Genomic DNA, 24,627 nt, shown 5'->3' on the forward strand with positions numbered 1-24,627 from the left:
GCAAATTTACCCTTTTCATTTTTGATACTGGTAATTTGGTTTTCTTCTTTCTTTTTTTTAATCAAATTGACCAAAGGTTTATCAATTTTATTGGTTTTTTCATAAAACTATCTCTTGGTTTTATTTATTAATTTAATAGTATTCTTGATTTCAATTTTATTAATCTCTCCTTTGATTTTCAGTATTTCTAATTTGTTATTTAATTGGGGATTTTCAATTTGTTTTTTTCTAGCTTTTTCAGTTGCATGCCCAATTCATTGATCTCCTTTTCTTCTATTTTATTCATGTAAGCATTTAGAGATATAAAACTTCCCCTAAGAACTGCTTTTGCTGCATCCCATAAGGTTTGGTATGTTGTCTCATTATTGTCATTCCCTTGAATGAAGTTATTAATTGTTTCTATGATTTATTCTTTGGCTCACTCATTCTTTAGAATTAGATTATTTAGCTTCCAATTAATTTTTAGCTTATTTTCCATGGTTCTTTATTACAAATAATTTTTATTGTATCATGATTTGAAAAGGATACTTTAAGTACTTCTTCCTTTCTGCCCTGGATTGTGAGATTTTTATGCCCTAGTACATGGTCAATTTTTGAGTATGTGCCATTTACCAGTGAGAAAAAAGTATATTCCTTTTTATCCCTATTCAGTTTTCTCCAGAGGTCTATCAGATCTGCCTTTTCTAAAATTCTATTCACCTGCTTAACTTCTTTCTTGTTTATTTTGAGGTTAGACTTATCAAGTTCAGAGAGGGGGAGGTTGAGGTCCCCCATTATTTTAGTTTTGATGTCTATTTCTTCCTGTAACTCCATCAACCTCTCCTCTAAGAATTTGCATGCTATACCACTCTGTGCATATATGTTAAATAATGATATTGCTTCTTTGTTTATGGTGCCTTTTAGCAGGATATAGTGTGCTTCCTTATCTCTTTTAATTTGCATTTGCTCTGTCTGAGATTAGGATTCCTACCCCTGCTTCTTTTTTTTTACTTTAGCTGAAGCAAAATATATTCTACTGTAGCCTTTTACCTTTACCCTGTGTATATCCCCCTGTTTCAAACGTGTTTCTTTTAAACAGCATATTGTAGGATTATGGTTTTAAATCCATTCTGCTATCTGCTTCCGTTTTATGGGAGAGTTCATCCCATTCACGTTCACAGTTATGATTACTATCTGTGTCTTTTTCTCTATCCTATTTCCCCCCTGTTTATGCTTTTATTTCTCCCTTCTCCCTTCCACTCCTCAACAGAGTTTTGCTTTTGACTGCTGCCTTCTTCAGTTTACCCTCCCTCTTGATTCCCCTCCCTTATCTTACCTTTTTCCCCTTGCTACTTCTTCCCTCCCTTCTGACCACTCCCTCCCTTTTCTTTCTCCTTTCCCCTCCTACTGCCTGTAAGACGAGTTTGATTTCTATACTTATCAGGGTATGTTATTCCCTTCTTGAACCAAATCCGATGAGAGTAAAGCTGAAATACATGCACTTCTCCCTACCATCTTTCCCTCTACTATAATATGGTTTTGTGCCTCTTCATGTGATGTAATTTACACTTTTCTACTACCTCCTTACCTCTTCTCCCAGAACCATCCCTTTATATTTCTTAATTATATATTTATCATTATGTCAGTTATTTTATACTGACACCCACAGTCTATGAATATCCCTTTCAATTGTCATAATAACTGTACTATTCTCAAGATTGACATATATGTAAAACAAAATAATCCTAGATAAAGATGTACCTAATTAACCTTATTGATTAACTAGGGTTCCCCTCCCCCCGTTTACCTTTTTATGTCTTTCTTGAGTTTTGTATTTGAAGATCAAATTTTCCATTGAGCTCTGGCCTTTTCATCAGGAAGGTCTGGAATTCCCTTATTTCTTTGAATGTCCATCTCCTTGCCTGGAAGATTATGCTCAATTTTGCTGGGTAGTTGATCCTTGGTTGTAGTCCAAGCTCCTTTGCCTTTCAGAATATCATATTCCAATTTCTCCTGTCATTTAATGTAGAAGCTGAAAGATCCTGTATGATCCTGATTGTAGTTCCGTGATATTTGAATTGTTTCTTTCTAGCTGCTTGCAGTATTTTCTCCTTGACCTGGTAGTTCTGTAATTTGGCTATAATATTTCTTGGAGTTTTCAATTTGGGATCTCTTTCAGGGGGTGATAGGTGGATTCTTTTGATGAGGATTTTACCCTCTGGTTCTAGGGCCTCGGGCCAATTTTCCTTAAGGATTTCTTGGAAGATATTGTCCAGGCTGCTTTTTTCATCATGGCTTTCAAGTAGACCAATAATTCTTAGATTGTCCCTCCTGGATCTATTTTCCACGTCAGTTTTTTTTTCAATCAGATATTTCATGTTTTCTTCTATTTTTTCATTCTTTAGATTTTGTTTGACTCATTCTTGATGTCTCATAGAGCCGTTAACTTCTACTTGCCCAATTCTGATTTTTAATGTATTGTTTTCTTCCTTTAGCTTCTCTATCTCCCTTTCCATTTGGTTGATTTTACTTTTCAATGGGGCATTTTCTCCATTTATATTCTGATTCTCCTTAACCATTTTGCCAATTATACTTTTTAAAGATGTGTTTTCATCAGTGAATTTTTTCTCCATTTTTTCTTTTACCTCCCTAATTTGGTTTTTAATGTCCTCCTTGAGTTCTTCCAGGAATGCTTTTTTGCCTGGAGACCAGTTCACTTTCCCTTTTGAGTTTTCAGATATGGGCATAGCATCCATGCTGTCCTTTTCTGAATTGGTATTTTGATCTTCCCTGTCTCCATAATAAGAATCAATAGTCTTTGGCTTTTTAGCGTGTTTTTTCATCGTGTTTTTTTTCCTCCTGGTTTCTAAAGTGGATCTCTGTTTTGGGGGCTCAGGGGGCTCTGTCCCAAGTTTCTTGTGTTGGAATCTGTGGGCCTGCTCACTGGCTTTATGTGCTATGCCCTCTGGTTTCGTGAGGTGTGGGGGAGGGGTGGTCTGGCTGCTGGGAATCTCCTCTTCCGCAGGACTGCTCTACAGCATAGGTGGTCTCAGCTGTTGTCTGTGCTGGTGTCTGCCACTTCCCCTGGCTGTGCAAAGCCACATCTGGAGTCCTGGTGTTGACGTTTGTTAGCTTCCCCCCCACCAGGTCTCAATTACTCTCATTGTTCTGCTGAGGTGAGGGCTTCTGGGACACCTCTCTTCCTGCACTAGTTTCCTTCTGCCACCACAGGAAGGGCCCTCTCTCCAACTTCTCTTGCTATTGAAGCCCCACTTCTGGCTCCTTTGTTTCTCCCATGGGAGTATTCTCTGGGTTTATTCAAGGGAGGGATGGGAGCTGTTTTACCTGGCCATCATGGCTTCTGGAAGTTTAAGAAGGTGAGTTTCAAACCTTTAAACTGTGGGTTGGAGGCCTCTGGGCTAGCTGCTCCCACAGCCAAAATCTCTGCACTGGTATCTCCCATAGCTTTGACAGACTCCCATCCAGGGCTGAGAGGTCTGGGGCTTGATTGCTGCCTAGTTGGTACTTCCACCCCGGGCCTGTTCCTGCTCAGGCATTTTGCTCACCCAGCCACCTCCCAGACTGGTTCACTGGCTGTATTCTTCTGCTGTTCCAATTGGTTTGGTCTGGTGCCCTTGCACATGCCTGGCTCTGTGTTGGTAAACAAAATGGGCTCTTAGCACTCAGTTCAACCAAGTGTCCTTGAAGAGTTTGGCCTTTGTTTCTTTGATTAGATTTGGGAGTCCTAGGTGGCCTCCTTGCCTCAGGGGAGGGCCTAGTTTACACATGAGTTTGAGTGACATGTTTGGGAATCAGAGGCTTTTAGATGATGTGGGTTTAAGTCACCTCTTTGTGATGATTCTAGGTCACACAAGTGACTCACCCTTGACCCTGAAAAAGATATAAAACCAGGGGTTGGCTTTCTCTTTTTGGAGCTCTTACCCACAGCCATGGTGGCACGTGTGACTCTGGGCCAGCCCTTATTATGAGCTCCCAGGCTGAACCTAGATGTTGGTAACTATGAATTGTATTTGGGCTGTCTGTCTGATGTTTGTAATTTGTTTGTATTTGCTCTGAAGTTCATGGTGCTGGCTTTTTCCCCTGAACTAAGTGAGGGATATTTGTATGCTGAATTAAAGTAAGCTTGTCAACCCCTTAACGTTGCTTTCCTTACTAAAGCAGATCAAAAGAACCTGGGCTTTCGCAGCATGCTGGTAGCATGCCTGTTGTTGGGCTTGTGTTGGTCTTTCACCCCCCATAACAGCTACTAGTCATATTGTTAAAACAAGCTCTCCTACCCCTCTCAGTCTACTAGTGGCTTCTAACTCTCTCAAATCTGCTTAGATTCACTTTTTTAGATATATCTGACAGAATTTGTGAGAGAGCTCCAGTAGTTCCTTCCTTTCACAGCATCATTTTGGCTTCACCCTCCCCCCCAGGAAGGCAATCTTTTAAGGTTCAGAGGGTGAGAACTCTTGGGCAACTCGTTTTGTTCTAGATGCATTATAGGAGGTATTCCCTTCAGCTACTACCATGCTTCTCAGAGAAGATGATGATTATTAAAAGGAAGAAACACCCAAGCCCCAGATTGGCTTACCAGAAGACATGGAGCTTGAAGTGCAAGGCCAAGGTTAAGGTGAAATGCCTATTCAGCAGTCTCACTGGACCTTTCATATGCTTTAGTATTCAAAATCTCCACCAAGGAGAGTATAGGGAATAATATACTACTGTTTCATGTTTTAAGTCTTTGTCAACGTATGCTTATGATTCTTTCATGTTTTAATCATTTCTTTTCTGTGAAGGAAATAAATAGCTGTCTTTTATCTGACCTACATTGTACTTTGGGTAGCTTTCTAATCCCTTTTTGGGGGGGTACCCTCAAAATGAATCAAACCTGAGCTTTAAGCTTTTAGGTAGGGGCAAGAAAAGAGTTTGACCTTTTTTTTCCATAGGACAGGTTCCTCTAGAACTAAACTTGATCAACATATGAGCCTAGAGCTAGAGGCCCCTTAGCGGGAGAGGGACTAGCTGATCTATTGTTTCCCATAAAATTATAGTTTGTACCAAATTCTGCTTTAACCTTCTATGCTTCTATCAAATGGGAAGGAAGGGACGGATGTAAGACATATTTCAAAGGAAGAATTGCTTGAACTGTGAATGATTCATCATGATGAGAGAGGGAAGGAGTGGGATCGGTCAAAACAGATTATAATGCCAAATACATTACTGTAATCTATTATTGGCATAGAAGTCCCCTGGTGATGTGAGCATTTAGAAGCATTGCCTTTTGAATTGATACCAGGGGATAGTAGCTCTCTGGTGCTATACAAGGAAGAGATATGTTGCCATTCTGGCTGCTGAGACAATTGACTTCAGTCTGATTTTCCACAGCTTTAATATTATTGAGGCCAATAATCCTTCATTAAATTCAACAAATATTTGTTAAATTTCTACTATATGCAAGGCACTGTGCTCGGGACTGAGGAAATAGACTATCATTGCCATGATTTTATTTTTATAAGTCTATAAGAGTACCTATGATTTGATTGGAAGGAAAAGGAAGGAAACAAGCTATGAAGGACAAGCACCTCTGGTGGGAGGGCTTGCCAAGCCCTTTTCAGGGCTGCTCATCCACCGCATTCCCAGCCGTTGCCAGTGGTCTTGACTTTTATCCTGCCACTGGACTTCGAAGACTCTGAAAGTGAGGTTGATGACTTTGTACAACTCTGTCTCACTTAAATCCAATTCATGCACAAGTCTCAAGATATGACACTTTGAAGTCACTGTCCCCTTCAAAAATGAAGGACAAATAACCCTAACAACTATGTGCCAGGCACTGTACTAAGCATTTTACAAATATGATCTCATTTGGTCCTCACAATTCTGGGAGGTGGTTACTGTTTTTATCCCCATTTTACAGATAAGGAAACCGGCAGATTGAGGTTAAGTGCCTTGCCCAGGGTCACACAATTTGTGTCTGAGGTTGAATTTGAACTTGGTCTTCTTGACTGTAGGCCTAGCTCTTTATCCACTCATATACCACCTAGCTGACTCTAATTATTAGTGTGGAACTCCTTCCAGCAGCAGAGATCACAGTCCATCTCTAATCCATGGTCTGTCAGAGAACTACTGAGGCTCAGAAAGGTTAAATGGATTTTCTGTGGTCATCTAGCTAATTAAATGTCAGAGGTAGCATTTGAACTCAGATCTTCCTTACTCCAAGTTGAGCACTCTAGTCATTGCCGTGTGCTGTGTCTTGTTTTCAGGGACTCATACAAGTATGGTTTAACTCCTTTTCATAGTATTTGTAACAGTATAATAATGATAGCCAGTATTTGTATCACTCTTTAAAGTTTGCAAAGTGCTTTACAAATATTGTCTCATTTTATCCTCACAACAACTATAGGAAGGTTTAATAATAATAATAAATTTAGTTCTGTAATTTTATAATCTCATACAATTATATTTATATAATTATATGTTAGTTATTATTTGTTTATATTATGTATTATATAATGTAATTGTGTAATAATAGTCAATACAATATACATACAACACTATACAAAAATACAAGATGTATTATTTATATATTAATTATATTATTATAAAATTTATAATTATAAAATTTATGATTATATATAACAAATAAAAATAAATTATTATTATTATCATCCCCAATTTACAGATGAGGAAACTGAGATTAAGTGACTTGCTGCAGGTTACACAGACGGTAAATGTCTAAGGCTGGAGTTGAACTCAAGTCTTCTGGACTCCAAGTCTAATGCTCTTTTCACTGGGTCACCTGTATGAATACCTTACAAGCAGTGGTGGGATTCAGCCAGTTCACACTGGTCCAGCAGAACTGGTACCTAATTTTAAGTTGAATTCAGTGAACTGATTGTTAGCAGGGGCGGGGCCTGTGCCCGCCACATCAGCTGCAGCCGTGATGCCTTGGCTCAGTTCTGGGGAGAACCAGTTGTTAATTTATTTGAATCCCACCGCTGCTTACAAGAATCTATTTGGGGACAGAAATGTCCTGACACATTTTCTACTTTAACATCATTATCACTAATAACAACTGATAATAACAGTCATAACAATAGATCCTTGCCAGTGCCTCTGAAGCTCTGGTGTCCTCTTAGGCACAAGCCAATTGCTCTGAGGTACAAATAAAGCAAGGGACGGGGAGGATGATCTCAACTGTTCATCTTTCTTGAAACACAATGACCTCAGTTTCTAATTCATAGATCTAAGTGTTGACAATGGGAGGGTAAGAGATAGGCTTAGCCCTTCAGATCTGGAGCTCTGACTTCCACATGGACACAATCACACGCATAATTTGTTGTGCTTCTCTCCATGTTCTTTTACATGGTTTAGAAATCTTGGCAATAGAAATTTGTCCTTGGTACTATCTTATGTGGCAGCTGGGCTGCTCTGGGGTATGAAGACTGGCTTATAAGTATAGTTTTAGGGTGAGAAAGATCACCAGGTACCAAATGAAATAAAGCAGTACCTTGAAAGCCAAAGCCAGCAAAGGACATCAATGGATGCCATTGCACCCATGACCATCTCTTTATCTGCCTTCCATACTCAAGAAAAATTTCAATGGTTTCTCCATTTGAATCCTGTGATACAGGTTTGCTTTATGCAGGACATTTTACTGGTATGTCATATGTGACATTTGGGGCATTGCAAAAGTAAAAGCAACCCACACCAGCTTGTGTGCTGCCTTCCATAGGCCTATAGAAAGACAGGATGTTACCTTAATAACCAACGAGGAAGTGTAATTATATTATTTTGCCCACCAGGTGGCATTATACTCAATCACTAGTCCAGTGGTCTCATCAAGGTCAATATGACACATGCACAAAAAGTTCTCCTCCTCTGCCTTCCCTCCAAGCCCCCACCTCCAAACATCACTCTGCTCTTTAAAGTTGGATAAGATTATAAAAACTCATTATGGCCAGATTCAGAATTGATCTAGGGTGGTGATATCAAACTCAATTAGAAACAAGGGCCACTAAACTGTATATGAGGATCCCTAAAGGTCATATATTGACTTTAAAAAAACATGTATTATCTATGTTCTATTGTATTTTTATTTACTTTCTTAAATATTTCCCAATTACATTTCAATCTGGTACTGGGAGCACTGGGAGTATCGCCTGTGCGCAGAATGTTTGACACCTTTGATCTAAGGCATAATATAGCACATGATTCCAAAATTACTGAGAATAGAAAAAAATCCCTAATTTTTCTTCTCTGTCTCAACACACACATAAACACATTCATAGAAAATAGACACAGAGACCAAAAAATAAAAGAAAATAGTCAATGTTCTGTGGCCATATCCTTTATTACAATGACCTCAAAATTCTTCTGATCATACATTTTTATCAGGAAAAATGCTTCAGCATGCATGACACACACATATATACATGCACACACATAGGATATTTATAAATTATATGTATATTACATGGCTAATATAATATTCATTATAAAAGAAACTTAAATATAAATTTAAAAGAATGAGACAAAGAAATAAGCAATATTTTAAAACATTTTATTTTAACAATACGAAGCCCCTTTTTTTGCTCTTGCTAAAAAATTTGTGGTGAGAAAAAATTATAGAGAGAACATTTTAGTGAGAGTAACGTGATTAAATATGCTCCATCACTTTTTAAAATTTAGATTTAACACTTCATGGTACAGTGATTCAGAAGTCTGGTTCTAAGTTCAGTTTATTTCGATATTTGGTGTTACTGCTTTGTCACAGCTGAAAAAGATATCTCACAGAGATCCAAATGAAAGAAAAGCATTGTTGGCTGCACTTATTAAACCACGGTCCTGGTTTTTCAATCCTTTCTATTTATTATGCAAAGGTTTTCATTGAAATTCACCTAGTAGATTTCCATCTTCCCTGATGTAGGAGAAGGCATTTGATCTAGGTAGTGAGAAGGGGGCATCAGCAAAGCAGACGACAAGGTGCCTGGGTAGGCTCTGGTTTCCTGGTGGTGAATGGCTTTCATTCACCTACCAACTACTTAGGAAGACGGGACTGATGGTTAGAATTGTACATTAGGAGATTGCTATCTTTAATGGATTGACAGACAAACCCCAATACTACAAATATAGACCTCCAAATATGCTGGATAACTCCAGCAATAAACTGAAGTGGAAATGGATCTTTATCACAGACAAAAATGTTACCCACAACCACCTGGGCATAACATTGAACCACGAAAGCTAAAGAATCACACTTTTAATGAGGTTACCATACCAAATACTCATAATCTCTAAGTTCCATGGAACAAACACTTCCAAAAGATAGAGATATAACATATAGGCACAGGATGAGGTACACATTAACACGGTTGACTTGTCTGCTACTGGTGTTGTATGTAGAATGCTTTCACTGAGTCTATACAGAGAATGGGGCGTATGGGTTGTTCAGGAGGACTAGTAACTGGTGTGAGGGCTTGCTAAGCCCTTTTCAGGGCTCCTCATACACCTTTGATCTCCACCTGTCACCCAACTCTCACCCATGGCTCCAAGAAGTATAGTACATGTAGTGGCCACACTCCAGCAAACTGTCTTAACCAGGTTGAGGGTAACTGACAGGCCTCAAACTTGTTGGTGAAGTAGGATGATGTCTGCTCCAAGCATGTGAAGACTTCCCCTGGTGGAATGGGCAGATAAAAAGGATTTGTTCCAATAGACATGAAGACACTAAACCAGGCAATATGGAGTGTTTAGAGCTTAATTAGGCATCAAAGATGCCAAGGTCATCTGTTGCATCCCAAAGCATTGCCACTTGTCTTCACTTTTGTCCTGACACTGGACTTCAATGACTCAGGAAGAGAGAATAAGGTTGATGACTGCAAATTTCCAATTTGTGTGCAAGTTAAGACATCACCCTTGATGTTGTTGGCTATCTTCAAAAATAAAGGACAAACAACAACAGAGGATGAGTTTAAATAATTATACTTTTATTTAATTACAAAGATCAGGGAAAATGCTTTCCTTGGCTGATCAGGCCTCTCTCTTTTAGGAACTGGCTAATAAGAATGGAGCGAAAAGAAAAATTTCAATGCATCATCTCTTCCAAATTGGTAAAGACTGATAAAATTTTTCATTAAGATTGAAGTACGATGCTATTATTTTTTTATATTTTTCTAAAGAGATAATGAGGGGGGAATGAATGGAGGGGGAAATATATTTGTATGTTTCCAAACTAGAAAGGCAATCATAGAGCTAGAATTATTCACCACAAGCCATAACCCTTTATAAACTATCAAGACAAATCCCTATGCTATAAATACAAGTACACCATAATATCCCTGAGAATTCCGGAAAGAAACTTGATTGGAAATGGAGAATTATTATGGACAGAACTGCTACCCACAACCTCCTGGACATGAAACTAGTCCATAAAAATTTAACTTATTCAGTTACAAAAAAACCCAATCATTTTATTGATATCTGCAATATCCTTCAGAATATTAAATATAACAGAATAATAGCATGATAGCAACTTCTCCTAGGACTATTTTTATCTGAACTCCATCAAACGAAATAAGAATGAGATAATAACAATAACCTCAACCCCAAGTCAAAGCCATCATTCATGGCACAAAGGAAGGAAACAAGCATTTATTAAGTGCCTACTGTATGCCAGGCACTGTACTAAGTACTTTACATATATTATGTCATTTGATCCCCACAATAACCCTGGGAGGTAGATGATATTATTTTAAAGTTGAAAAAACAGACAAACAGAGGTAAAGTGATTTGCCTAAAGTCATACAACTAGTAATTAATTGTCTGAGGCCAGATTCAAACTCAAGTCTTCCTGACACCAGACCCAGAACTCTATTCACTGTGCCACCTGGCACCTACCATGAAGGGAGGTATAACAAGAAAGTAAAATAATGACAGGTTGATTTATAGCAGATACTTTGTGAGCTCAGAGACTCTTGTTAGTAATGAAGGTCTGACACAAACCCTGAAACATTAGCCAACTAGACACTGATAATATCACTTATCTGATGGGCAATTGGTATCATAGAGTTGCTCCTAAGTGTCAAAAAAAAACAGACAAAAAATTGCTAGAAAATTGGAAAGCAGTATGGCAGAAATAAGGTTTAGAGTAGCATCTTATACTATATACCACAAGAAACTCAAAATGGATACATTGCCTAAAGATAATACCATAAAAAAGATTAGAAAACTTTTACAGCTATTACTAGGGGGTAATTCTTTCTTTCCTTTCTCCCTTCTTTCTTTTCTTTCTCTCTTTCTTCCTTTCTCTCTCTTACATGATCACCATGACCAATTTAGTGTCTGGGATGGTGGCATCCAGGGTATGCAGTAGGCCTAAGGTCAGCATGATCACAAACAGTCTTTTGGGCTTGAAAGGGTCACAGTAAAGGACAGGAAAAGATTCTCAATTGAGGATCATGAAAGGAAAAGAAGAAAGAAATTGAATGAGACTAAAACCTATAGTAGACAACTAGGAGATTTAGACAGAAGCCAGGATTGAGGCAAATGGACATAGATAATAGGAAAAAAAATTAGGTCTACCTAACACATCCAAGAGTTCTTGGAGTGGTGCCCATGCAAAAAAGATCCCAATCCAAGAAGTAAGACTGAAAATATGAGTAAACAGAAGAAAATACTGAATATGATATGAAGAATATTGAATACTATGGCAAGAGAAATCCAAGAGCCAAATAGAGAAGAAAGGTATTTTCATAGACCCATTATCTTCTTTGTGGTCCATTCTAATTTTATATCTTTTATGTCAAACTGTTAATTCCCATTCCAATTCTATCTTCCATAGCTTTCATTCCTTTTTCTAATTTTTTTCTTCAAAAATTCTCATTTAATTTATAAAAGTATTTAAAATTCTTTTTTGTTGTTAATTCTTAATCTCTTCCAGGATTTCTAGTTAAACTTGTGGCTAAACTGTCTTTCTTTGAGGCTTTGCTTGTAGATGTTTTTGAGTTTTTCTCCTATCTTAGGTTTGTGCCTTAAGTATAATAGCTTTTTATGGTGGAATTCTTTTTTTGTTTTTTCCTTCTTCCAGCCTACTTCTTGACTTTGAAATTTATGCTAGGGATAGACTCTGTGCACTTTTGGAGGCAATGTTTCGATTGAGTTTGCATTATTGAGGCTCCTGCTACTGCTTCCTTGGCATCTTGAATGTAGTTTTTCCAGGATATTAGGGAAAGCTCAAGTTGGGGACCTACAAAATCTTAGCGCTCTCAATGTAGTCCGATCCTGGTCAAGGTTTAATCACTGACTTACCTTTTTGGTATTAGCTCTGAATTTCTGACCTGGAACTGGGTAGTAAGAGACAGAGCAACTAGTTGGCACCTATTTTTTGACTCCACACAAGATCAGAACCCTCTATCCTGGATCTGAAACTTACTTTTTCCCTTGAAAAAGGAAGTTTCCCTTTTTCCTCTCCCTATGTTGAAATGCTCTACATAGTTATTTCTGACTAGATTCCACCCCCATTATCTACTGCCTCCTTTTGCCAACTTGGGCTGGAAAAATGACTATGATTTTTTTTCTTGGATTTCCCAATCAGCATTCTATGTGGTGTATTTTCTAAATCTGTGTGGAAGAGTTGTGGGGTAAAGCTTGGTTGTATTTTTTTCTGCTACCATCAATACATCTCATTTCAAGAAATCATAAGAGAAGGCTGGATAAATCTTTATAATAATAATAGTAATAACTAACTTAAATATAGCTTTTACTCTATGCTAGGCATTGTGCTAAATGCTTTACAATCATTATGTCATTTGATCCTCATAACAACTCTAGGAGATATGTGCTATTATTGTCATCCCCATTTCACAGATGAGGAAACTGAGGCAAACAGAAGTGACTTGCCCAAGGTCACACAGCTAGTAAATGTCTGAGTACAGATTTGAGCTCAGGTCTACCTGGCTCTATGCCACATGAAATTAGAATTCACCGATCATCTTTTGAAAGAAACCCAAACCAACAAAAGAACTCACACAATGAAGGCACTCACACAGTAGTCAGAAGAAGTGATGCAAGGACACTCTCAAGATTTCTCTGAAGAACTTTGGAATTGATTGCATGACATGGGAGACACTGGCAAAGGACTGCCCAGAATGGCACACCTGCATCAAAGAAGGTGCTGTGCCCTATCAGCAAAGCAGAATTGCAGTAACTTAAAAGAAATGTGAGATGCACAAATTTAGAGACATCTTCAACCCAAATGTTCATATGGACTATTGTGCCCAACTTGTGGTAGAGACTTCCAAGCTCATACTGATCTGATCAGCCATAGTTGGACACATTATAGCTTGACTCCAACATAGTGATGTCATTTTGGTCCTCATCAAGAACAAAGGATAACAAGTAAAAGGACAAATAAAATAAAGAGATAAAAAAGCAGTTAGAAAGAATGAGTTCAAGTCATGAGGAACCATAGTATCACACAAGACTTAACAGCTACAATGATATAGAAGAGAAAAACTTGGAATATGCTATTCCAAAAGGCAAAAGATAAAGACCCACAACAAAGAATAACTTACTCTGCAAAAATGAGTGTACTTCTACAAGAATTAAAAAATAAGCCTTTTATTAAAAAGGAGACTTTTAAGCATTCCTTATGAAAAGACCAGAGCTAAGCCAAAACTTTGAAATGCAAAGAAAGGATTCAAGAGGAAACCAGGAAGGCAAATCCATATAGCCAATTGGAAGGGACTAAGCAATGATGAAATGCTTACATTCTAATAGAAGGAAAAGAGACAAGAGTTGCTTCAAAATCCTAATGTCTTCAAGGGTCATAGAAGGACTTAAATTAGATAAGAACAGGAATTGAATATGGTAATGTTATGCTGTGTGTATTTAAAGAGAAGAAATAAAATATAGGATAGAGGGAATACACTGGAGAAGAGATGAAGAAGCATCTGAAAGAGCTTGTTATTTTGCATAAATTGTGTAAGTACACAAACACAGATAAAGAGTGTGAGAAGTAAGCATCTAATGATCTCCTTCTTGTCTGAATCAGATAAAAGAGGGTGGAACACAAACAAATAAACAAAGAATTTGATGTAGAGATGCATCAAACTCAACAAGGAAGTAGGCAAGTATAAAGAAAGAGTGGAAGAGAATACAATAGAGAGAATAGTCAGGAAGGGAATAGTCATAAACAAAACAAACTTCAGCTTTAGATAGTTGATCATAAAAAAGGAATTAAAAGGAAAGGAAAGTTCTGGTTCTTATTAACCAGAAATCAGGATTTGGGCGTTGTGATAAGAGGAGGGGTAGAGGAGTAGGAAGAGAACACTTCAGTTACAGATTACTAGAGTTGATCAAATTCCTTCTCTTTCTTCATGTCCTTCCTTTTTTGAAAGAAGAAGAAGGAAAAGGAAGAGGAGGAAGAGAAGGAGGAGCAAAAGAAGAAGCAGCAGCCACCTGGAGGAAAAGAGTGAAAATATAAGAAGTTATAATGGAAGTAAATATGCAATTAGAAAACATAACAGTAAATGTGAATGGGATGAATTCACCCATAAATTGGAGAATAGCAAAATGGATTAGAAAGCAAAATCTAGCAATAGCCTGTTTACAGGAAACACACTTGAAACATAAAGATTCTAACAGCTAAATTGAGGGACTGGAACAGAATTTACTATGCTTCAGATAAATTTTTACAGTAGGGATATTAATCAGGATCTCAGACAAGAATAACGGACTTGGTTGAAAGAGATAAGCAGAGAAACAACATTATACTTAAAGACACCAAAGATAATGAAATAATATTAATATTTAATATAGTATACATATACCAAATAGCATAGCATCAAAGTAAGACAGCTAGAAAGCTTGGTGGGTACAATGCCAGACCTGGATTCAGGAAGCTCTAAATTCAAAACCAGCCTCAGACATTTATCAGCTTTGTGATCCTGTGAAAGTCACTTAACCTCTGTTTGCCTTAGTTTCCTTATCTGTAAAATGGGGATATTAATAGCACCTACCTCCTAGATTTGTTGTGAGGAAAAAATGAGATAATATTTATAAAGTGCTTTACAAACCTTAAAATGCTATATAACATACATACATATACACATACATACATATACGTGTCTATGTATGTGTTTGTATATATGTGTATATATGCACATATATCTATATCTATAGACCTAAATCTAGGTATGGATAGATATAGATATAGATATAGATATAGATATAGATATAGATATAGATATAGATATAGATATAGATGTGAAAGAACCTGAGTGAACTTTTACAAGTTAGATATGATAGATCTCTGGCACTTATAGAAAGGAATAAAAAAGAATATACATAGCTATCAGCTATTTATGGTACCTGTAAAAAACTAACCATAGAACAAAAATGCTTTAAAAACAAATGCAGAAAAGCAGAAGTATTATACATATCTTTTACTGAACACAATGCAATAAAATTATAATTAATAAATATATTTGAAGAAAGGATTCAAATTTAAATAGTGACTAAATAATTTAATCCTAAAGAATTTAGTGGATTAAAGAACAAATCATATAAACCATAGAAAATGACAAAATGACAAAAATGAGACAGTATATCAAAACTTTTGGGCTGCAGCCAAAGGAAAATTTATGTCTCTAAATACTAAACAGGAAAGGATAAAAAGGAAAAAATCAATGAATTAGGTATGCAAACAAAATAACTAGAAAAGCTACAAATAAAAAAAATCCCCAACATGTCAATTTTGGCATAAACACTTTCTGGCATAAAAGAGTCTCTCCTGGGAGAACATAGGGTTCCCCTTATTGACCCTTGCTTTCTACAAGTCGGCTAACAGTGTCATACTCCCCCAGTGTAGGTGGCTATCAATAGATTAAGTCCTAATTAGGGTACCCAGTTTATGTCTAATGAAAGGCTCATGGGCTAGCCAGAAACATTGAGGAAAACCACCCCTTAATGAATTTGGGTGCTGAGAATAACATGTAAAATGAAAGGAGTCAGTTTAATGCAAAGCTTTATTGCAAGCAATGATGATGTAGGGGAAGGGAAGAGGACCCACCATAAAATTCAGGCATACACAATAACATAGATGTAAGTACATAAGGACAGCATTGCTTGGGGAGCACAGAGACATGAGACCACTAATAAACCCTATTTTTTAAAAAGGGAAATTTTGCTAACAAGACAGAACAGGAAAATGATAAATGTTGGAGAAGGTGTGGGAAAATTGAATTTTTGGTGGAGTTGTGAACTAATCCAACCATTCTGGAGAGCAATTTGAAACTATGATCAAAGGGCTATAAAAATGTACATATGCTTTGACCCAGTAATACCACTTCTAGGGCTGTATCCCAAAGAGATCATAAAAATGGGTAAAGGACTCACATGTATGAAAATATTTATAGCAGCTCTTTTTGTGGTGGCCAAGAACTGGAAACTGAAGAGATATTCATCAATTGGGGAATGGCTGAACAAGATGTGGTATATGAACGTAATGGAATACTATTGTGCTATAAGAAATGATGACTAGGCAGACTTCAGAAAAAAATCTGTAAAGATTTATATGAACTGATGCTGAGTGAAGTAAGCAGAACCAGGAGAACATTATAAATAGTAACAGCCACAGTGTTTCATGACTGACTTTGATAGCCTTAGCTCTTCTCAGCAATGCAAGGACCTAAAACAATTCTAAAAGACTGGAGTTCCAACAATTCCAAATGATAGAAAATGCCATCAACATCCAGAGAAAAAAATATGGAGTCTGAATGCAAATTAAAGCAGACTATTTTCTTTTTTTCTTCCTCATAGTTCCTCCCATTTATTCTAATTCTTTTATACAACATGATTAATGTGAAAATATGTTTAATAGGAATGTATATGTAGAGCCTATATTCGATTACATGCCGTCCTGGGGAGGGGGGAGGGAGGGAGAGAAAATTTAAAACTTAGGGAAGTGAATGTTGAAAGTTAAAAATAAATAAATTAACTTATTATAAAAAAGGGAAATTTCAGTTCATGCTAATGAATTACACTTATTACTTAAGATTTTTATTCATCATGAAATCACATTAACATAAAAAATTACTTTGTTAAATGGTACAAGTTTTAATACATTTTTTCAGGTTTTCTTATGGTTTACATTTAATCAACGGGACGTATTACACTTCTTGTTAGCAATCAGTTCATTGTACTCTGGAATCATGTTTGAAATCTATTTCATTAGGAATCTAAAAACTAACTCATTTTCTGAGTTTACTTTCTTGAAAAACCATTGTTTGCCACTGAGATTTTTCAACAATTTGGACACTTTAATTTGTTTTTCATTGGTGTCAAATTTGCTTAAGTCAGGATGTTTTGATTCAAAATGGTGTCAAAGATTGTATTCCTTCTGAACAGCTATTACTTGTCAGCGAACAAAGCACAATGTTTTGTTTCTCGTGTAAGTAAACAAGCATCTATTTGTCCATTCCAAATAAAACACTCTACATTCTGACTCGATCTTCTGTTTCTTTTTATTGCTCATTTTACAAAGTCACCCCAAAATCTTTAATGTTACAACCAGAAAATCTCCACAGCAACTGCTCATGTACAAAGAAGTACTGAACTGAGTGTCTGACCTTGGAGGGAGCACCAGACACTCATGCAGCCTGGAGGGCAGTTGTGCAGTGAGGGAGGGTAAAAAGCTCTCATGTAGTTGCCACTCATCACATAGTGGGAATCAGGTGCATTAACACATGGCTGCACTCACTTTGTCCTTGTCTAGTGCCAGTAACGACTGAACACACAGTGACAAGATACAACATTCCCTTCTCTCAGACTACAGACAGACAGACTGACGATGGTTGGTTGCCAGGGGTCACAAGTGCACAGTGGCGACTCACCCGCCAAGTTACATGACAGGCACAAAAGTGACTATTGAAAGGCTAGTAAGCAGGGCACAGACAAAGCACTCCTTACATCTTTACTTTCTTTTACATTTTTCATGGGTCACTCAAAATCCATTGGCATGCCATATGTTATACAGGCCTGGCCTAGAGCCACCCTGGGTTTTCAGACAATGCGCCTGCCATGGCAGCTGTCACATCACTGGGGGTTGGGGTGGGAGATGGGGGGTGCAATTAGGTCAAGGAACATGGACCACTAGTAAAAAGTGGGGGTTCTAACATTAGCCAGGAAGGCCTATTCAGGATGAGGAAGGTAGAACTACATCTCCATGAAGCTTGTTGGAAAGTTTCAATAGCCAGCTCTAACTAGAATTGTTTAATCATTTTAGTTGTGTCCAACTCTTCATGACCCCATCTGGGGTTTTCTTGGTAAAGATCCTGTAGTGGTTTGCCATTTCCTTCTCCAGCTCATTTTACAGATGAGGAAACTGAGGCAAACAGGATTAAGTGACTTGATCGGGGTCACATAGCTAGTTAGTGTGTGAAGCTGGATTTGAACTCAGATCTTTCTGACTCTAGTCCCTGCACTCTATCCAGTGTGCCATCTAGCTGCCCTATAATTAGAACTGAGGCAATTTAAACCTTAAGTGTATCAGAATCATGTTACAAGTGATGGGACTAGAAGAGTTGAGCCAAAGACTCTTCTGGCTATTAAAATAGTGCTCAACAAGCTTGAGAACTCCAACTATTTGAGTAAGAACTCATTATTTAACAAAAACTCCTGGGAAACCTGCTGGCAGAAATTTTAGTTAGACAAACATGTCAGATTATATACCAAAATAAGCTCCAGATGGATAAATGACCTACATATAAAAGTTCATACGATAAATAGGTTAGATTAATAGGTTTTTGGAAGGGGCTACCTTTTACAACTATGGATAGGTGAAGAGTTATTGACCAACCAGTTGATATAGAGAATCACAGGAGTTAAAATGGGCAATTTTGATTACATAAAATTGAAAAATTTTTGCACAAACAAAATCAATGCAGTTAAGAATCAGAAGAGAAAAGAAGGGAAACAGTTAACTGAGAAGAATATCTATATCCCATTTCTTTGATATATCTCTATTATCCAATATCTGGGAAATCAATACTAACATTCAAAAAAGAACTATTTCATAATAGATAAATGTCAAAGGATATGAATAGGAAGATCTCAAAAGAATAAGGTCAACCTTTCAACAACCATATGAAAAATACCAAATCGCTCATAATGAGAAAAAGGAAAATTAAAACAAGTCTGAGATTTCACCTCATACTCATCAGATTAACAAAGATACCAAAAAATGACAATGTGGAAGGGGCTGTGGGAGGACAGACACACTAAGGCATTGTTGGTGGAGCTATGAATTGACCCAATCATCTGAGAAATGACTTTGGAATTGTCCCCCAAAAGCCACTAAACTATGTATACCCTTTGAACCTGTGTTGCCTCTTATATCTGCATATACTGCAAAGAAATCAAAAGACTTGTGCCAAAAAAATTTATACTATCACTTTTTGCAGCAGGTATCCAAGGATTAGGAGATGACTTAAAAATTATGACTTACAAATGTAAATTATGAATGTATTGGAGGTACAATGTTAAACTGTAAATTAAAAAAAATTTTATAGTAGAGATTCACAACTTTATATGTAGTCCTCATTTTCTGTTCTTTCTTTAGACAAATGTTCCTGTTTGTCGATGTCTTCAAGCTCATAATGATAGAAAGGAAGTCTAAATAAAAAGAGTTGAGAAGGGACTTCTACCCCTTCTTTGCAGGGGATAGGGACTATCTGTGAGGAGCACTGCATCAAAGTGTTGTTTAGTTTTGATGAACTTTTTTCTTCTCCTTTTTATTCTTTGCTATAATGGAGTGAGAAGGGGAAGATACATATTAAATATATGTATATGTGTGTATATATGTATATGGAATACATGTATATGTGTATATATATGGAAATGTAAGTAATGTAAAAACAAAATAGCAATAATCTTTTCTTAAAAAATTGAACACATGACAAAAACAGATCTCCAATGAATTTGAAAAGACGTGCACTTTAAGAATTTTTTAAAGCTCTTTTTTTTTAGGTTGGATGGCATGAGTCCAACTATAAGAATTATTTTTTAAGTTGCCATTTGCTATAATCCTCATAAACATATTTTCCCATAATATTTGACCTAAAGTATGAAGATGCAGCATGTTCCAAAAGTCTTAGGGAAGTTTTAAGCTGTTGAAGCTTAAACGCTAAGTTATTAAAGCTTAAAACAGAACTAATCCTTTTGGGACATCCTGTACTTCAGGACTTGTACACATAAAGAAAACCATGCAATTGCTGCCACCACAATTAGGACCATAGGAAGAAATGTGAGGGTATCAAGGAATAATCTTAAGAACAGGTTTCATACACTCTAATGGCAGAAGCCATTGAAGAGAGCTCTCGAAGATCTGTGGAAAGACAATGGAAGATTACAAGAGCTGGTATGGGTAGTGGACAACTTGAATGTTATAGCATCCGATTAAAGCTGACAAAAAAGAAACATTGGAAAGGGAATCTGGAAAATAAAAGTGTATTAGAAATTCTCCTTAATGGGCAATTAAAAGCAAAGTGCAAAAGGTAAAGGTGACATGAGTAGTCAAAGAAGTGCAAAGAACAAAATAATCCATTAAATGTCAATCAAAAACTTTGCTACAGAAGCTTAAGAAGCAAAGAAATTAGGTGAGAGGGAAATCCCTCAAAAGAGGAAAATGTAAAAAATTTCTGGTGATCTATATGACTGCTAGAAGTTCAACAATAACAAAAAAACCAGGTTGGATCAATTAAGAAACATAAAAATTTGCACACCATTAACATAATGAGAGGGGAAAAGTTACATTAAATAAAGCATAGACACTCTAACTCCTCTGTAAAACATAAAATGGCAGGACCAGACAAGATCCATAGTTATTGACTCAAACATTTCATAGTCACTCATGAAATACTAGTGAAATGGGATGTTTGGTCAGGTTCAGATGAATTCCCCCCTGGGTTCATTTAGATCTCCTGGGACATGAAGGATGTTTCTTTTCAGCTCAAGAAGAAACAGAATACTTTATATCATGATTGGGTCTATATGGGATTATGCTTGTCTGGGGAAGTCTGAATGTCATAGGGAGGAACTGAGGAAGGGAGGGAGGGGGAGAGAGAGGGAGAGGGGGGGAGAGAGAGAGAGAGAGAGGTTACAGCAATGGAGAAAGCTTTGCATGAGACCTGACTGTAAGAATTCCAATAGCTGGAATCTTTCTTTTGCTTGATCACTGCCTTGCTTATGGGCTATGGGGTGATCCAGCAGGGAGTTACTGAACTACCCCTATCCTGAGAAACTGCTAGGAAAATGATGAATTTACACCACTTTCTGTTTCTCTTTCAGTTCTATTACCATCTGTAAGTGGTTAGACAGACAGATGAAAATTTACCTTTCTCTGGAGAGGAGGAGAAGGAAAGGGAGAGGGAGAGGGACAGGATGAGCTGAGTTACCCAACTAACTGGGTCCCCTTTCAGGCAGCTCGATCTGCTCACAGGTTGTGTTTGTCCTTCATTTTCAAAGAGGACCATGACATCAGGGAAATGATGACATGACTTGCAGTTGACTTTGATTTGAGTGAGGGAGGGCTGTGCAAGGTCACAAGCCTCACTTTCTACTCCAGAGCCATCTGGATCCAGTGATCTGGTAAACCCACTTTATCGTGAAGCTCATGAATAGGTCCCTGCCCAAGCTCCACTTAATGGCTGCATTTTGGGCCCTCCTGGCTTACAGTGAATGTCAATGGTAATTGTTTCTCTTTGAAACAACAACCCTGAGAGTCTTGCCCTACCAGCTTGATTTTTTTTCCTTTTTTTTCTAATTAAAGGGGCTATCCCTTGACTCACTTCTTAAAGAGGCCTATTCACTGAATGGGCATTACCTCACTCTAAGTGAGTACATGAAAAGGCCTTTGACTAAAATGGCTAGGGACTCCCAGTGCATCCAGGGCCATCTCCAGTCATCCTGGTGAATATCAGGTCACTGGATCCAGATGGCTCTGAAGGAGAAAGTGAGGCTGGTGACCTTGCACAGCCCTCCCTCCCTCAAATCAAAGTCAACTGCAAGTCATGTCATCATTTCCCTGATGCTGTGGTCCTCTTTGAAAAAGAAGGACAAACACAACAACAAGACAGACAGATAGATAGATAGACAAATAGACACACAGACACAAAGACACATAGATCATTTATTAAATGCTTCCCACATGCCAGGCACTAGGCTAAGAATTGGGGATACAAATACAAGCAAACCAATGGTCCCTCTCTCTTCAGGGAGCTTATATCCTAATAAGGTAAGATAGCATGTAGGAGAAGGAAGGAGTAAGGGGACCCTTGAAGGGCAAAGTAGCAAGTCAGGAAAAAGAGGAGGAGTCTGGGGAGTGAATCTAGGCATGAATGAGATGAAACAGGTCTGGAGACCTTCCTAAAATTGTGGTTCCAGGGAAGGAATCACTAGTTCAACTCCTTTATTTTACTTTTAAGGAAGTGAGGGGAAATTTATAGCCTGTAGTTAATGGAAGGGCAGTTAGGTGGTGCAGTGGATAGTGTCAGGCCTGGAGTCAGAAAGACTCATCTTCCTGAGTTAAAATCTGGCTACAAACTAGCTGTGTGACCTTGGGCAAGTCACTTAACCCTGTTTGCCTCAATTTCCTCATATGTAAAATGAGCTGGAGAAGGAAATAACCACTGCAGTATCTTTGCCAAGAAAACCCCAAATGGGTCATGGAGAGTTGGACACAACTTAAAAATGATTAAACAACAACAAAAAAGTAGCTATTTGACTTTATAGAATGTTACTGGATGGGAGCCTCCTCTCTAGTCTAGTGACTGTCTAGTCACCTGTGGACTCAGAGCTTTTACAAATTTCGTGAATAACCTGTGTTAATTTGCTTCCCCAAAGTAGCAGGGAAATACAAATCTCCAGCTTATCTCTTTATCTCCAACTGGCAGGTTCACTTTGAACATGTATACCTGAGGCTGAGGAAGGAAGAGGGAAGTAGGAGGCATAATCAGAAGGAAGATATTGCCCAAGGCCCAGTCCTGAGGGTAGAGTCAAGCATGGTCTGTGCCCGTTCTGCACGGACAGGTAAACTCTCTTCAGCCAAACCGCCCCTTTGTAGCAACATCCACTGGCAAAATACTTCATCAGCTTCCCCTCAGATGAAAGTTCTGCAGGAGCACTATGAAGACATGAGCAAACCCACATCATTAGAGGAATGACCTGTCCCTCATCTTTTGTGCCTTGGCTACAGTTACATCTTGCCACTGACTCTGTATTCGTGGGAGAGCATTCACCATATTCATGGGAGACATGTTTTTTTACCGGGTTTTTGTTTTTGTTATGCCATTTCAGTAAGAGCTTTTGCCTTATGTTAATTCTGTCTGCTGACTGGCTAGAGTAATGGAAAAATGCACTAGTGAGTGCATTAAAATCTCTGGTGGATAGAGCGTACAGTGATAGAGTAGATGTCCCCAGGGGAAAATGACCTGTGAGTGGCAAGGTAGCCTAAATGGAGTGCTACAGATATAAAAAGTAGCATTTTACAGAAAGACAGTTCAACCATATTACAGTTCTGTCTAGCCTTAGACACATTATCCTCTTTCCTAAATAGAACTGGGTAAGGTTTCTAAGTTAAAGAGGGAGTCATACCAAAATATCTTATGAATCACTTCATGCACATAAAGGATACCAAGTGATATGGCTCCATCAAAAAATACATGAAACAAATTACTATAGTGTTATATTTAATATATACTTTTGAAAACTAGACATAACAGAAGTCCGGCTTCATAGACAGTATTCTCTTTCTGTTCTTTGTACATTGAAATACTCAGTTTTGCCAAGCGCATAATAAAAAAAGAAATTTAGATAAAACACATGAAATAGTTCCTTCATCTCATGACTCTTCAGTGTTATAAAAATGTCATTTGTAATGGCAAGTATAAAATTATTAATTTATGCCAATGAAAAATTGAGACTGAAACCTTTGACCTTGAATTCAAAGGTCCAGGCAAGGTATATCGAGCATAAAACCATCAAGGAAAAACTATCCTTTTGTATGTCAAAAGGCCCACTGGCAAATCCAAAATCAAAGCTCAGTGGGAAGAATGCATTTAAAGCAACTAACAGTTTGTGATAACATTTTTTCCTACATGGCAAAGGTCTTAGATAAATTATATGTGCATATATATGCGCTGACTGTTTTTCAATATTTTTGTGTATGTGAATGTATGAATGGTTGATTGGTTGTTGTCTTTCATTTTAGAAGAGGAGCAAAATGACATCACTATGTTGGGGTCAAGGTACCATGTGTCCCACTGTGGCTGATCAGAACAATATGAGCTCAGAAGACTGGGTGTGGATGCGTTGCTCAAAGATCCCAAAGTATAGATCTGGGAGAGTAGAAGTAACAACACTTTGCTTCCTCATCAATCAGTGCCCTAGAAACTCTTGGAAGTGAGCAGACTGCCCAGCAAACACCTCTTACTATGTGCTAAGCACTGGGGATACAAAGAAAGGCCAAACACATCCTTGTCCTCAAGGAACACATCTTTTGCATCTCCCATGTCTTTGGAGTTACTTCAATTTGCTTTGCTTGTAGAGCACAATGCCCTCTTTGATGTGGGCGCGCCGTGCGGGGCA

General features: G+C 37.7%; 1 pseudogene; it reads left to right on the top strand.

Moving 5' to 3' along the window:
- Positions 1-23,204, top strand: part of LOC118847017 — an 83,878-nt pseudogene extending 60,674 nt beyond the window's left edge.
- Positions 23,205-24,627: the final 1,423 nt, after the last annotated feature.

The sequence above is a fragment of the Trichosurus vulpecula genome, chromosome 4 (genome assembly GCF_011100635.1).
Source record: "Trichosurus vulpecula isolate mTriVul1 chromosome 4, mTriVul1.pri, whole genome shotgun sequence".
Lineage (NCBI taxonomy): Eukaryota > Metazoa > Chordata > Mammalia > Diprotodontia > Phalangeridae > Trichosurus > Trichosurus vulpecula.